This window comes from Phyllobates terribilis, unplaced genomic scaffold (genome assembly GCF_046119375.1).
Source record: "Phyllobates terribilis strain yellow unplaced genomic scaffold, ASM4611937v1 Scaffold_2__4_contigs__length_985480577, whole genome shotgun sequence".
In the NCBI taxonomy this organism is placed as follows: Eukaryota; Metazoa; Chordata; class Amphibia; order Anura; family Dendrobatidae; genus Phyllobates; species Phyllobates terribilis.
The window spans coordinates 896,401,310-896,418,032 of record NW_027362762.1 but is presented as its reverse complement, the minus strand read 5'-3'; the positions used below and the strand labels follow the sequence as shown (position 1 = coordinate 896,418,032).

The 16,723-nt window shown below is 41.5% G+C and overlaps 1 long non-coding RNA gene across 2 annotated transcripts in view; it reads left to right on the top strand.

Annotated features, from left to right (window-relative positions):
* Positions 1-13,371, top strand: part of LOC141253047 (uncharacterized) — an 83,232-nt gene extending 69,861 nt beyond the window's left edge. Inside the window, exons 4-5 of one of the 2 annotated variants that reach the window (XR_012314202.1) lie at positions 12,405-12,472; positions 13,165-13,371. This is a non-coding gene — a long non-coding RNA (uncharacterized lncRNA). The remainder of the gene's footprint in view (positions 1-12,404; positions 12,473-13,164) is intronic. The other variant, XR_012314203.1, reaches the window with a different exon arrangement.
* Positions 13,372-16,723: the final 3,352 nt, after the last annotated feature.

The following is a 16,723-nucleotide window of genomic DNA, read 5'->3' as shown; positions in this document are numbered from 1 at the left end:
AAACTAGACCCCCCAAGGCACCTATCTAGATGCATAGTGAGCACTTGGAACCCCTAGGTGCTTCACAAATTAATTCGTAAAAATGAAAAAGTGTTTTTTTTTTCACTTTTTCATTATTACGAATCAATTTGTGAAGCACCTGGGGGTTCCAAGTGCTCACTATGCATCTAGAAAGGTGCCTTGGGGGGTCTAGTTTCCAAAATGGGGTCACTTGTGGGGGAGCTCCAAAGTTTGGGCACAGAGGGGCTCTCCAAACGCAATGTGGCGTCCGCTAACAATTTGAGCCGATTTTCCATTCAATTTGTTAGCGGATACCATGTTGCATTTAGAGAGTCCCTGTGTGCCCAAACATTGGAGCTCCCCCACAAGTGACCCCATTTTGGAAACTAGACCCCCCAAGGCACCTATCTAGATGCATAGTGAGCACTTGGAACCCCCAGGTGCTTCACAAATTGATTCGTAAAAATGAAAAAGTGTTTTTTTTTTTCACTTTTTCATTATTACGAATCAATTTGTGAAGCACCTGGGGGTTCCAAGTGCTCATTATGCATCTAGAAAGGTGCCTTGGGGGGTCTAGTTTCCAAAATGGGGTCACTTGTGGGGGAGCTCCAAAGTTTGGGCACAGAGAAGCTCTCCAAACGCAACATGGTGTCGCTAACAATTTGAGCCAATTTTGCGTTAAATTTGTTAGCGGACACCATGTTGCATTTAGAGAGCCGCTGTGTGCCCAAATATTGGAGCTCCCCCACAAGTGACCCCATTTTGGAAACTAGACCACCCAAGGCACCTATCTAGATGCATAGTGAGCACTTGGAACCCTCAGGTGCTTCACAAATTGATTCATACAAATGAAAAAGTGTTTTTTTTTTCACTTTTTCATTGTTACGAATCAATTTGTGAAGCACCTGGGGGTTCCAAGTGCTCACTATGCATCTAGATAGGTGCCTTGGGGGGTCTAGTTTCCAAAATGGGGTCACTTGTGGGGGAGCTCCAAAGTTTGGGCACACATGGGCTCTCCAAACACAACATGGCGTCCGCTAATTATTCAAGCAAATTTTACAATCAAAAAGTCAAATAGCGCTCCTTCCCTTCCGAGCCCTGCCGTGCGCCCAAACAGTATTTTTTCCCCAAATATTGGGTATCTGCGTGCCCAGGAGAAAATGTAAAACAAAATTTGGGGTCCATTTTTTCTTGTTACCCCTGTGAAAATAAAAAAAATTGGGTCTAAATTAACATTTTTGTGAAAAAAGTTAAATGTTCATTTTTTTCTTCCACATTCAAAAAATTCCTGTGAAGCACCTGAAGGGTTAATAAAGTTCTTGAATGTGGTTTTGAGCACCTTGAGGGGTGCAGTTTTTAGAATGGTGTCACTTTTGGGTATTTTCTGTCATAAAGACCTCTCAAAGTGACATCAAATGTGATGTGGTCCCTAAAAAAATGGTTTTGTAAATTTTGTTGGAAAAATGAGAAATCGCTGGTCAACTTTTAACCCTTATAACTCCCTAACAAAAAAAAATTTTGGTTCCAAAATTGTGCTGATGTAAAGTAGACATGTGGGAAATGTTATTTATTAACTCTTTTGTGTGACATATCGCTCTGATTTCAGGGCTTAAAAATTCAAATTTTGAAAATTGCAAAATTTTCAAAATTTTCGCCAAATTTCCGTTTTTTTCACAAATAAACGCAAGTGATATCGAAGAAATTTTTCCACAATCATGAAGTACAGTATGTCACAAAAAAACAATCTCAGAATCAGGGGGATCCGTTGAAGCGTTCGAGAGTAATTACCTCATAAAGTGACAGTGGTCAGAATTGTAAAAATTGGCCCGGTCATTAACGTGCAAACCACCCGCGGGGCTTAAGGGGTTAAATGAATCGAACTTTGAGAAGTTCGCTCATCTCTACTCCTAAATTCTTATCTACTTAGAGCCATAATCTAAACAATTTTCTAATATACTTGAATTAAAAATTCCCTATATTCTAGAGTATCTAACTGCTTTTCTATTTTTTTATTCACTTCCTTTCTGATGACACTTCATTTGGGAATACCAGAGCATGCTGGGATACTCAAATTAAGCGTCATCAGGGGACAGGAGCTCCTTCAAGTGACATCACTGGTGTCTGCATGCTAAGTATTCTGGCAACGTGCTCTGTTGTTGACCCGTTATTGCTTATCTGAGGCCGCAACAGAAAGCGGGCTGTCATTGTACACATTGCACATGGACTAGCCCAGACCCTGAAATGAGCATCACCGATGATGCTTTGTTTCAGGGAGGTGCCAGGGGCTGTGGCAGTGACCGCAACCTCTGCCCGCTGATGATGCTTTGTTTGAGTTTCTTAGCATGCACTGGGATTCTCAAATAAAGCATCATCAGAAAAGAGGTGAAAGAAAATAGAAAAGTAGTTAGATAGTCTAGTTAGGGAAGGATAGTGATTTTTAAATTCAAGTATATTAGAAAATAGTTTAGAATATGGCACTAAATAAATAGGGATTTAGGAGGAAAAAGGCTTTGGACTTCAGATCACCACTTTAAGTAAGTCTTGGGTTTGTTACCTTCTACCATGGAGTTCCCCTCGCCAGGTTACTCAGTTGGAATCATCCCTACAGTCTCCACTTTGCTTCTACAATCTACATTTGCTTTCTGGCTCAGACCTGCTCATTAACCTATCTTCTGCTGCAAGTATGACAAATTCCCCTAGAGAGACTGTTAATATTATCATTGGTACTGTGTTTCTCTTCCATTAACAAATTTGTCTCTTCACATCTGCCACCAGCATCTATTCATTGTTTTTATTAACCCTTTGTCTGCTGGAAGACTTACGAACTTACTTTTGTATTGGTCCACATTATAAACACTGCTGCTATTTCTGAACTGTTTATACATTTTCAGTTCCTGTGTTTTTCTGCATGACTGGCTCTGTGTCTTCTGGTGTGTCCTGCTCTGATTGTCTGCCTGCTGTCCTGTTCCTTGTAGTTCAACATGTCATCTGGAATGTACAGATCACTGTGCCATCACCCTCAGTCAATGTGTTCACCCTGATTTGTGACTTAATTAATCTACCTCACCACATCAGCCCTAAAATCTTTATACATAAGTTGAAAATTTCTTTTGCATTCCTTTTTCTTTTAAACCAGATATGAAGACTAAAATTTTATTCTGAAATCTTTTTTCCATTCCATTAACTGATTTTGGAATTTGCCTCATAATTACATCACATTGTAAGTTCAACATACTTTTTTTATTAAACAAACTTATTTTTATTTTTTTCTGGGATTTTCTAAAAATGCTATTTCGATTTTTTTCTTTTTTTGGGCATATACTTATTTAAGAGAAAACCAACCAGGAAAAGTTAAGAGGACAAGTCACCTTCTTCCCGTTTCATGCTGGAGGTTGACACCTTCTGTTTAGTGAATGTGGCAATTTCTCTTCCATTATTTTTCAAATGAAAAACTGATGGACACACGAGAGTCACACATGTTTATTCCAGTGGCAGAGATTGACTTTATTATTGAACTTATATTGCTTTCCTTCTTTTTCTATCAAAAATGATTTGGGAAAACTCAATGAACTTTGCTAATCTAAAACTTTCCCTTAAAAAAATGTGACATTGTTCTATTGACAGATAGACTGATGGGAAAGTAGATATTTCGTTACAAGAAGAAACCTGTGCTTTTACAAATTTTCTTATCCCCAAGTGACACAGAAGGTTATTGAATTGGAACTGTGTCTAATGTTTGATTAAAGTGATGGTATGGAGGTTATATTGGAGAATGAGATTGCAATCTACAAAGAGACCATTCCCCTTCCGTGTGTTTTGTCAAACTTGTTCTTCCAAATGTATTCTGATTTTGTATAGCAGAAATTATTTTAGAATATTCCAAAACTTTACCTCTCACACAAATTCTACTTATTAAAGCAGCAAACTACTACACATATGGCATTTCTCTGTTATGCTATAATTGATTGTTACTTTTCCAAAAAGGATTAACTAACTTGGTGCAGGATTGATGAAAGAATATATGGGGATTAGCCCAATTTACATTGATTTAGGCTAATTCTTGACTTTTCCATGCACGTTTCTGTAAAATATTTTTTAAGAGCAATTAAATGAGGTAACAAAAGCCACATCAAAAGGTATGTGTGCATACCTTTTTTGAGGAGATTTTGGAACAGAAATTGAGTGGAAAGTCTCCAAATCTACCTCAAAATTTTTCAAAAACTTGGAGTTTCTGCTGAGATTCTGCTCCTAAAACTCAGCAAAAAACTCAATGTTCGCATAACACGCTTATACTACGTTTCCAAGTTTAGGATTTATATGTAGTTTTTGAAGACAAAATCAGAAAAGGATTATAAATGGAAAACATCTATCCTGTGTCCTTCGCTTGAAATCTGGACACAGGATTTAATTTTGGCTGCAGAGAAGAATAAATATATTTTTTTATTTAGTCAGTGTGGGGATGGGCTTCAGTATGTCACAGGGTCCCATTACAAACCCTTTTATCAGCTCTGCTGCTTACTGAGTGTGGCAGTAATCACATTTATGTCTGTTATGTTCAAACTACTTGTACTCGGCCTGAAGTGAGATCAGGGCTGTCATTATGTCTCACACAGGAGTAACCAGTCTGTACTGGAGTACTCCAGTGTGAGATATAATAGCACCCTGCTCTGATCTCACTGCAAAGTGATTAAAAGTTGGGCAAAACAGAAATAAGTGTGATACTGATACGTTTTTTGGATATGTAATGGGGAGTGGCAGCAGAGCTGACAGGGCTATGAGAGAAGGAGAGCTGATAGAAGGGTTTGTATTGTGACATAGCTAAACTCAGCTGTGCTACTACTCTCCACAAAAGGACCTCATCTGAAAGGTGTTAGTTATTTGTGCTTTCTATTCATGCAGGAGGTTAGACTAGGAGATTAGGTTTATCTGTTGTACATCTTATAATTTGAGAAATCTGCTTTAAGCTATAATGGGGGCATGTACTGATTTCCTTTGAGTGTTGCTGCCTGCCTATGATTTGTCAGCATCAAAAAGAGAGAAGTATACGCCCCTAGTAAAAATTGTCTAACACCCACTTGGATGTAAAAAAAGTTAATTAATTAGGTGGTAAATGTTTTGATTGCTAATATCTTCAATAGTAGATTGGACAACATGGTTAATGTTACATGGTCTCTACATACACTTAGTCTACTGATAAGATGATAATAATAAAAAATATTACAATGTGTATTTAAAAAAATGCCAACTACTATTACTACTACTACCACCGCCGCCACTACTACTATCTACTACTACTACTACTACTATTATTTATCCTTTAAAAGACAAAAAACTAAAACATATTCTGCTTCGCCCCTACTTTTTTCTCAATAGAACAAACTGCGGCCAATATCATATAGAGTGCGAATTAGGGGTCTGGTAGAAAAAACTCATTCTCCATCCCCACACAAACATGCCTACTCAGAAACATATACCAACTGGAGAACACATGAGTATAATGGCATAAAAAACTTTATTAGTAGAAAAAACTAATATATATAGTATTACAGAGCTGAAGACATGCGGAATAGTGAGCCATAATCCATTGCTGAGCTCTGGACAGTGCCCAAAAGCTCTCAATAGACAACGATAGAGGAACAAGAGAAGGATCAAATGATCCTAAACCTCAAATGCCAGTGTAGTAAGATTCATGAGGTCAACTCTATCTAAAGGGTATTTAGCACATAGCTCACCAGGTAGAAAGGTGCCCAATCCAGGGTGGGACAGCACAGGAGCGGAGCGGTGGCCAGAAGGAGCCTCGACACGCGTTTCGCCGGTAGAATACCGTGGCCTACTCAAGAGGCATGTGTGAGTGTGCTGCCAGAACCTTTAAATACGCCCCCGGATAGTCACATGTGTTATCACGTGACTCCTCTAGTGTGGACGCCCATCTTGCCAGCGTAAAATGCAAACGGCACATGCATCAGGGCTACTGCCGCCTCCCTGCGCGCACCCAAGCCGTCATGACGTCGGCGCGTGTCCGAGGGTGCGGGTAAGCGCTACTCCCGAGGGCACGCAGAGGGCAAGCTGACAGCTGAGTGCGGTCATGGAGCGGAGGAGACCAGGTGCAGGCGCACCGCATATATAGGTAAATAGGTGGAGGGGGAAGCACAAAGTGGAACATTACATAGTATCCATATGGCCACACAGGGAGACACCAGTCCCTCAAAGTGTCATAAGTAAATAATCATAGAAAATCAGCATCAATGAGTCTAATAAGCGCTCATACAACCACAATAGGTAACTATCACATGGTCCAAATATCCAATAGGAATATAAATATACCTTTACTAAATAATAGTGATGAGCGAGCATGCTCGCCACTGCTCTGTACTCGTCCGAGCATCTCAGTACTCGAGATGCTCGGAGCTCGCCGAGTACTTTTGAGATGCTCGGGCGGGAGCTCGGGTCCCCGTCCTGCATGTTTGGCGCTATTTAGAGCACCAATCATACAGGGATTGCCTGCCACTCACAGTAATGTCACAGCTATGGTGGTTGTGGCATTACAGTGATTGCCCAAATAGATGGGAACAGTGCTCACAGTGAAACATGAAAAGCCGGCAATTCATCAGCGGCATACACCGGTACCCGACAATTTAGAACAGAAAGTATAGAGCATCACACATAGATTAGATAGAAACATGTCAGTCACATATATAATAAGTACAGTGACAGTGTTGGTTACTGTACTTGTTATTTAGTGTTAAAATAAAGGATTTATTAAAAAAAATAATAATAGTATTTTCATGAACCCAGTACAGTGACAGTGTTGGTTACTGTACTTGTTATTTAGTGTTAAAATAAAGGATTTATTAAAAAAAATAATAATAGTATTTTCATGAACCCGTCTCTTTAAAAAAGCCGACCGGCAATTCTTCAGCGGCATACATCGGTACCCGACAATTTAGAACAGAAAGAATAGAGCATCACACATAGATTAGATAGATAGAAACATGTCAGTCACATATATAATAAGTAGAGTGACAGTGTTGATTACTGTACTTGTCATTTAGTGTTAAAATTAAGGATTTATTAAAAAAAAAATTGGCGTAGGGTTCCCCGTAATTTTAGTCTCTAGCAGAGGTTAAGCAAATGGCTGGGGCAGATGTTTGAAGCCTGGGAAGGGGGTAATACGCACGGAGCTTCCCAGGCTACTAATATCAGCCCCCATCTGAATACCTAGCCTTTACTAGCTATTAAAATGGGGGACCCCCCCAAAAACTGATATTTTAATAGCTAGCAAAGACTAGGCAGACAGCTGGGGGCTGATATTAATAGCCCAGGAAGGGTGCCATGAATATTGGCCCCCTCCCAGGCTAGAAACACCAGCCGTCAGCCGCCCCAAAAATGGAGCGTCCATAGGATGCGCCAATTCTGGCAGTTAGCCTCGCTCTTCCCACTGCCCTGTAGCAGTGGCAGTGGGGTAATAGGGCTTGGGTTGATGTCAGCTTATAATGACAGCTGACATCAAGCCCAGGCTAGTAATGGAGAGGCGTCTATAAGACACCCCCATTACTAACCCCATAGTCAAAGTTAAAAAAAAACACAAACACCCAGAATAAAGTCCTTTAATTGAAATAAACACACAATTCTTTAATGTTCTAAATTAAACCATACTTACCATCACGCCCATTCCAGCTGAAGCCAACGATCTCCTGCAATAAAAATAAAATAACAAACCAACCTCATCCTTACCTTTCCATGGTTCCCAGGATGGCTCCAGCTCTGCTACATTCACATTACAGGCTGGATCGCAGCCGAAAGCTGCCATCCAGCTTGCCATGCCGCAGACACTGAGAAGCGCAGGCATGCTTGCGCTCCTCAGTGTCTGGCTGTGATGGCATCCAGATGAGCCGAGTTCATGTCCAATGAACTCAGCTCACCTCATGAACGTCACTGACAGCATGGGAGAATTCTCTGCAAGCGCAGGAGAATTTTCCCACACATGAAATTCATGAAATAATTTAAAAAAATTGACGTGGGGCTTTGCCCTATTTTTGTGTCCAGCCAGGTACAGCAGGCAGGAACGGGCTGCACCCAACCACAAGCTGCCTATTTGTACCTGGCCGGACACAACAATATAGGGAAGCCCTTTTTTTAATTATTTCATGAAATTCATGAAATAATTAAAAAAAAGGGCTTCCCTGTATTTTTGTTTCCAGCCAGGTACAAATAGGCATCTGGGGGTTGGGGGCAGCCCGTTCCTGCCTGGTGTACCTGGCTGGACACAAAAATATAGCTAAGCCCCACATATTTTTTTTTTTAATTATTTCATGAAATTCATGAAATAATAAAAAAAAAAAGGGCTTCCCTATATTGTTGTGTCCGGCCAGGTACAAATAGGCAGCTGGTGGTTGGGGGCAGCCCCTTCCTGGATGCTGTACCTGGCTGGACACAAAAATAGGGCGAAGCCCCACGATAATTTTTTTTAAATTATTTCATGAATTTCAGGAACCGCATGCGCAGGAGAATTCTCCCACGCTGTCAGTGACATGCATGAGGTGAGCTGAGTTCATTGGACATGAACTCGGCTCATCTGGATGCCGTCACAGCCAGACACTGAGGAGCGCAAGTCCTGGGAACTGGGAACCATGAGGTTGGTTTATTATTTTATTTTTATTTCAGGAGATCGTTGGCTTCAGCTGGAATGGGCATGATGGTAAGTATGGTTTTATTTTAGAACATTAAAGAATTGTTTGTTTATTTCAATTAAAGGACTTTATTCTGGGTGTTTGTGTTTTTTTTAACTTTGACTATGGGGTTAGTAATGGGGGTGTCTTATAGACGCCTCTCCATTACTAACCTGGACTTGATGTCAGCTGGCATTATAAGCTGACATCAACCCCAGCCCTATTACCCCACTGCCACCGCTACAGGGCAGTGGGAAGAGCGAGGCTAACTGCCCGAATTGGCGCATCCTATGGGCAGGTGTTTCTAGCCTGGGAGGGGGCCAATATTCATGGCACCCTTCCTGAGCTATTAATATCAGCCCCCCAGCTGTCTGCCTAGCCTTTGTTAGCTTTTAAAATAGGGGGGACCCCACGTCATTTATTTTTTGGGTCCCCCATTTTAATAGCTAGTAAAGGCTAGGTATTCAGCAGGGGGCTGATATTAGTAGCCTGGGAAGCTCCGTGGGTATTACCCCCTTCCCAGGCTTCAAACATCTGCCCCAGCCATCTGCTTAACCTCTGCTAGAGACTAAAATTACGGGGAACCCCACGCCAATTTTTTTTTAAATAAATCCTTTATTTTAACACTAAATGACAAGTACAGTAATCAACACTATCACTGTACTTATTATATATGTGACTAACATGTTTCTATCTATCTAATCTATGTGTGATGCTCTATTCTTTCTGTTCTAAATTGTCTGGTACCGGTGTTTGCTGCTGATGAATTGCCGGCCGGCTTTTTTAAAGAGATGGGTGCATGAAAATCGGAGGTCACTAGTGTGTTCCAAGTGCCCTGCTATGTTTTTCATGCACCCTCCTATATACCCTGCCTGCCTGTCAGCCTATATATTCTGCCTGCCTGACATTTAATTGAGCACCGTTCCCATCGATTTGGGCAATTTTTGACTTTCTGCAGACCGCCGGGGGGACCACCAGAAAAATGCTCGAGTTTCCCATAGACTTACATTGGGCTCGTTGCTCTGGTCGAGCACCCTAGTATTCCAATGTGCTTGACCCGAGGTTCGAGCACCCGAGCATTTTAGTGCTCGCTCATCACTACTAAGTAACAGTCTTATATATGCGGAAGGCTATATAATAATAGGAGAGAGAGGGCACACACTGTTGAGAGATGTATTCATATATGTTCTCTGTCCGTCTAGTCCATTTAGATGTCAGGCTGATAAAGATCCACAAGCATAAGTCACCTCCACAAATTAATAGGGCGTAATGAAGAGTCCTTTTAGCACAGTCGCTAAGAAAGAAAAGTGGAGAAAAATCACTAAAAACTAATAATATCAGAGAGTCTAAAAACATATGGCCATAACCCGTAATCCCATATATAGTCACAAAACAGGATCCGCAGGAGAACAGAATTTTTTTTTATATAAATAAATGAACCAATTTCAGAGGAAGGATGAGAACCCGAAGTTTTCATTCAGGCTCTGTGGAGCCACGGTGTCCAAAGTGACAATCCATCTGGCCTCTTTTTCAGCCAGAAGACGCTAGCCTTTCCTCCCAGGGAGCCAAGATGTATGACATCAATGCCACGCACCTTCAGTTTTCGAGGATCAAAATTATGTACTGCCCTGAAGTGGCGTGGCAGAGTTTTTAGCTCCCAGGGGGTCGACCACCGTCCGGGCCACCCCAATGTCCCGCACGTGTTCACGGACCCTGATTCTTAGTTCTCTTGTGGTAAGTCCCACATAAATCAGTTGGCAACCACATGTGACATAGTACACAACATGGGTTGTACCACAAGAGATTTAATTTCAGAACTTAAACTGACGAGATCCTTCTGAGGACGTGAATGACGTGCTGTGCAGGACATTTGTGCAGGCGGCACAGTGGCCGCAAGGAAAGGAACAAGGAACCCACCGTGGGTCCACAGGACCCAAAGGAGTTAGGCAGGGGAGGGATGTAGTGGCTAGAGACCAACAAATTCGCCAAGATTGTTAGCCCGCCGAGGTGTCATTAGTGGATAGTTTCCTATAGATTTCCGTAGGGAGGGCTCCGTGTCAAGAATGCTCCAATGTCGAGAGAGGATCTGCCGCATTGCCCCCCACTCATGATTGAAATGTAGCGGATCCTCTCTGGTGTCCCCCATTTTTGCAAATTGAAGGGATATATCAGATGGTTATATGGGGTGTCCCTTGCCATCCCATAGCCACGGCCGATGCAGCGGTTACTTAGCGTTGTTTAAAGCATTCAGCCAGATCTGAGGCCTGTCTTTCAAAGTTGGAATCTGTAGAGCAAATCCGCCTCACCCTGAGGAATTGTCCGACCGGGACGGCCTGAATCGTCGATGAGTCATGTGTGGAAGCTGCGTGTATCAGAGAATTGACTGAGGTAGTTTTTCTGAAAATGTCAGTCTGAATAAAAGAATCAGAGTCTACCTCAAGAGTGACATCCAGAAAGTCAATCCGTTTATGATAATACATGTGGGTCAACCTGATACCGCGAGTATTAGAGTTGAGTCGCAACATGAAATCGTCAAGCTCCTCCACCGTCCCCTGCCAGAAAAATAAAATATCATCAATGCATCTTAACCATGACACAACGTGGTCTGCGCCCTGCACGCCCTCGTCGCCAAAATGGTCCCTCTCCCAGGCCCCCAGGAAGAGGTTGGCGTACGAGGGCGCACTGGCCGCCCCCATCGTCATGCCACGCCTTTGTAGGTACACTGTATCTTTAAATAAGAAATAATTGTGGCAGAGGATGAAGTGGAGGAGCTCAAGGATGAACTCACATGATGGGCCGTCCAGGTCGGAGGTCCCCAGAAAGAGGCGGACCGCTGACAGGCCCAGATAATGCCTGCTGCAGGTATAAAGACTCTCAACATCGGCCTTGACCAAGAGAGTGCCATTCGCCACAAGGACGCCATCAACCCACGTGAGGACTTCCGTCATGTCCTTGATATATGATGGAAGAATTTTGAAAAGAGGACGGAGGTGTCTGTTAATATATTGACAAATGGAACGACACAAACCACCCAATCCTGACACGATCGGACGTCCTGGCAGGTTGAGGGCGTCCTTGTGGATTTTAGGAAGTAGGTAGAAGGTAGCAGTCTTTGAGAAACAAACAGTAAGGGCCTTAACTATCTGCTTATTAATAAGGCCCTGCTCACAGGTACAAGCCAGGATCCCCTGGAGCGCAGCAGAGAAGGAGGCCGCAGGATTATAGGATAGTCTAGAATATGTCTTGGTGTTTCTCAATTGACATAAAGCCTCCTTCTCATACTTGGAGCAGGGCCACAGTGCAATATTCCCTTCCTTGTCTGCCGGCTTGATAACAATATCACAAAGGGATTTCAGCTGATGTATCGCCGTGCGTTGAGAGTAGGTGAGATTATCATATCGCCTCCGTGTGGGGAGATGCCTCAAATCCTCAGTCACTAGGCGTACAAAGATCTCAATGGCAGGACTCAAGGACAAGGGAGGGAATCTTGTAGATTTCGGATATCGTGACTCTGGTAACCCACCTGTTCAGGGGGGTTGTTCCTGCTCCAAGAGGAGGTACTCCAAGTTTTTCTCAATAGGCAACAGTAATCTTTTTTACCTCAGAGAGCGGTAAATTTTAACAGTTTTCAGAATTAATTGTGAATTAATAAGTGGAAAATAAAGAATAATTCTTTATTAAGGTTGTTGGTTCTTGTATATAATATATTTTCTTGTACTCTACATTTTTGTAAAGAGGAAGCAAGTGGCGAAAGCGTGCTTTTGGGGTTGGAGCTGGGGAGCCACCACTGCACTAGACTATGGGTAAGAAACTTGTCTATATACAATGATTATGTGAGGACTGACACACTATTAGGCACTGGGTAATACAGCCTCATTTGGACTTATTTTCACTTTCCAGTATTATCTGGCATATGTCATCACAAAAGTCATAGGGTTTAGGCTGAGAAGGCACTTGATAACACTATGTGATTATTCTTCTGGTCCCATCCATTGACCATGGTAGGCTCATTATCTGTTTCTAAGCACAGACCACTAGACCATTTAGATTAATGGGATTTATTCATCTAAAACTCCCTGTGGTGTGCATTTTAATATTATCCCTTTCAGTTGGTCTGGTGTAAGGGTGTTCTTTCCAGCTTTACCATTGGGTTCAACACTGTTCTGCCTGATATAAAATTTGGTACTTATAATTATGTATGTAATCATGTAATATAATTTTTGATAGAAGAAATAAAGTATATATTTTTAGCTAGAACTCTATGTGCTCTGTTTCTGTTTTTTCATTTTTGTAAAGTTTGTTGGAACTTTAGTGACCATTTCAGGGTTCATTACAGGAGACTCTACCTTAATTTTACATTTTGGAAACCAAGAGTTAGACCCTTTTTGCTTCTTGAAATTATTATTTTGAACTGGCATATTTCCATCTACTTATGTTGCAGTTTTACCTCTGCAGTTTTACAACTCTACCCCTTGTGTTTATTTTCATTCAATAGAAGGTAAAAAGAGACTGGTAGAGAAAAAACAGAAGAACAGATGGAGAAGCAATATGGAATGTCTTATTATGGGAACAAAAACAGCCAGAACCAATGAATTAAGAGAAAAGAAGTGAGTGTCTTACTAGAATGTAGGTTGCAGGCATAAGTCCAATGTGACAGGTGCCATTAAGAGTTACTTTGTACAATGAAGCACAAAACATATGCCTACTAAAAAAATAAAACGTCAAAAAGAAAAAAATGTTGGAGTTACCTTGGTGTTCGGAAAATTAGATTTTATTTTAAAATGCTATGCAGAGTAGATAACAAGCAGCCAACAATTTTGCCTAAAAAACAACAAGTTCCTATATACGACATACTAAATACAATGATCAGTCATAATATTAGGACCTACACTAATACTTTGTAGGCTCACTATGTACCTCAAAAGCAGATTTGATCAATCAGGGCATGGAAGCCCCCAGTGTCCTGCGACACCTGCCCCAATACCTAAACAGATCCTTTAAGAATCTTTCCAAAGATTAGTTAATCAGTGATAGGAGGCCAGCGGTAGGTGGAGAAGGCGGGACAGAGGCTGGAGAGCTGTAAGTGCAAGGCTAAGCTATCTGCACTTCCATCTCATTAGCATAAATATTGCAATAGAGATTTCTCCGCAATTAAGTTAAGGATTGATAAAACATAGGTATACATGCTGCATTACAGTGACCTAGCATAGATTATATCAGTTTGGGGCACAAGAACCTGCTGATGGTTCCCTTTAAAGAGGACCTTTCACCAGTTTGAGAACACCAGGGGAGGAGTACTGAGGAGATAATTTGCATATTCCCACTGCATTTTGGGGTAAGTGAAGAGTCTCCGCGAGCTCAAAGAACACTGGATTTTGGCTGTTGGAGCTGAAAAGAGGACATCGGTAAACCAGGGGAGGAGTCCTGAGGATATAATTTGCATATTCCCACTGCATTTTGGGTAAGTGAAGAGTCTCCGCGAGCTCAAAGAACACTGGATTTTGGCTGTTGGAGCTAAAAAAAGGACATCGGTAAACCATTTTGAAGCTTTTTTTTTAAGCTTTTTTCACTGTTTTCAGAACATTAACAATAAGAACATGGAAGAGTCCAGGAGCCATTTGGTGAGCTGCATATCCTGCTACATGTTCACACACTTGCCAGTGGAAAAGCTAAACTTCACATGCCAGAAATGCAAGCTTGTGTCCCTGTTGGAGGAAAAGTTGCGAAATCTAGAAGAGAGGTTAACTACCTTGAAAATCATTAAGGAAGGTGAAGAGTTCTTAGACAAAGCAGAATTATCTCTTTATGATTCAGAAAGAGAAGAAATTCGAACTGCACCTGACGAAACAGAGGAATGGAAGCATGTGACCCACAGAAGCAGGAGGATCGAGAGGCAGTCAGCACCCATACTGCTCAGGAACCAGTACCAGGCTCTCACGCAGGAGAACCATGAAGAAATACAGCAAAATAAGACTTTGCCAGCAATGAATAACCTTGTAAGCCCTCAGAATCCTCCTGGATGCAGAAAGAAGAATGTTGTGAAGAAAAAACGGAGAGTGGTGGTCATGGGGGATTCCCTGTTAAGAGGAACAGAGGCCGCTATCTGCAGACCAGACATAACCTCAAGAGAAATGTGCTGTCTTCCAGGAGCAAAAATTAAAGATGTGTCTGACAGGATATCAAGACTCTTCAGACCTACAGATCACTACCCATTCCTGCTAATACATGTGGGGACAAATGACACCGCAAGAAAGGACCTGGAAACCATCTGCAGTGACTTTGAAGACTTAGGCAAGAAAGTGAAAGAATTGGGAGCACAGGTGGTCTTCTCATCCATCCTCCCAGTGGATGGCCATGGAACAATGAGGTGGAATAAGATTCTACAGGTGAACAACTGGCTACGTCGATGGTGCCATCAACAAGGATTTGGATTTCTGGATCACGGAATGAATTACCTATACGATGGACTACTTGCTAGAGATGGGGTGCACCTTACGAAGACTGGAAAACATGTATTTGGAAGTTGCCTTGCTACACTCATCAGAAGAGCTTTAAACTAGAACAATGTGGGAAGGGAAGCAAAAGGCCAGAAAAAGCCATACAGCTGACAAATACTATTGAGATCTCTGCTACTGGAAGTGGAAAGGAAGAACAAAGACAAAACAATTTAAATAATAAAAATATGGGAGGAAGAGAAACCAATCACAAACTAAAATGTTTTTATACAAATGCACAAAGCATGGGCAACAAACAAGGAGAATTGGAACTACTAATGCAGGAAAAGGAATATGATGTCATTGGAATCACGGAAACTTGGTGGGACGATACACATGATTGGAATAAAAGGCTAAAAGGATACAACTTATTTGCAAGAAACAGACTTGATAAACGAGGAGGAGGTGTTGCATTGTATGTTAGAAAAGCGTATATCTGCACAGAGATTGAAGCTTCAGAGACTGGGAGTTCTGTGGAAACTGTTTGGGTAAGAATACAAGGAGAGAACAACGGAAAGGACACCATTGTAGGCATTTACTACAGGCCACCTGGGCAAGCTGAAGATATGGATGAACTCTTTATGTATCAAATGACCAAGTTCTCCAAAAAATATGACGTAGTGGTCATGGGAGATTTCAACTATCCAGACATTTGTTGGGAATCTCTCTCAAGTAAAACTAACAGGTCAAGCAAATTCTTATCCTCTCTTGCTGACAACTTTATCTTCCAAAAGGTAGGGGAGAAAACAAGGGGATCTGCTACTTTGGATCTAATCCTTATAAACAGGGAGGAAATGGTTGAGGAGGTAAAGGTGGCTGGGACCCTAGGAGGCAGCGATCATGCTATTATAGAATTTTGGATAACTAGAGGAGGAAGACATGTGAAGACTCAAACTTCAAGGTTAGATTTTAGAAAGGCAGATTTTAAGAGACTCAGAAAGAGAATAGGAGGGATCCAATGGCTGGATGTCCTTAAGGACAAAAATGTCCAGGAAGGATGGGAAATTTTTAAAAATGAGATTCTCAAAGCACAATCATTAACAATCCCGAAAAGTAGGAAGAATGGGAAGCATTTAAGGAAACCAGGATGGCTGAACACAGAACTTAAACACATGCTAAAAAGAAAGAAAGAAATGTTTATTAAATGGAAAGAGGGAGGCATATCTAAAGAAGATTATAATGCAGTCTGCAGATCCTGTAGGGCACGTATCAGGTTAGCTAAAGCTGACAATGAATTAAGGCTTGCAAGAGATGTCAAAAGCAATAAAAAAGGATTTTGGGGGTATGTCAAAAGTAAAAGAAAAGTCAAAGATGCTATAGGATTTTTACAGGATGAAAATGGAGAAATGGTAAGAGAGGATGTTGAGAAGGCCGAACTTTTTAATTCCTATTTTGCATCTGTTTTCTCTCAGAAAGAAAATGTAACATCAACTGATCTTCACTGTCCTTTTAAAGGAATAGAGGAATCCAAGTTATCTGTAAACAGAAAGATTGTGAGGGAATATTTAGCTAACATCAATGAGTTCAAGTCTCCAGGTCCAGATGAATTACACCCCAGAG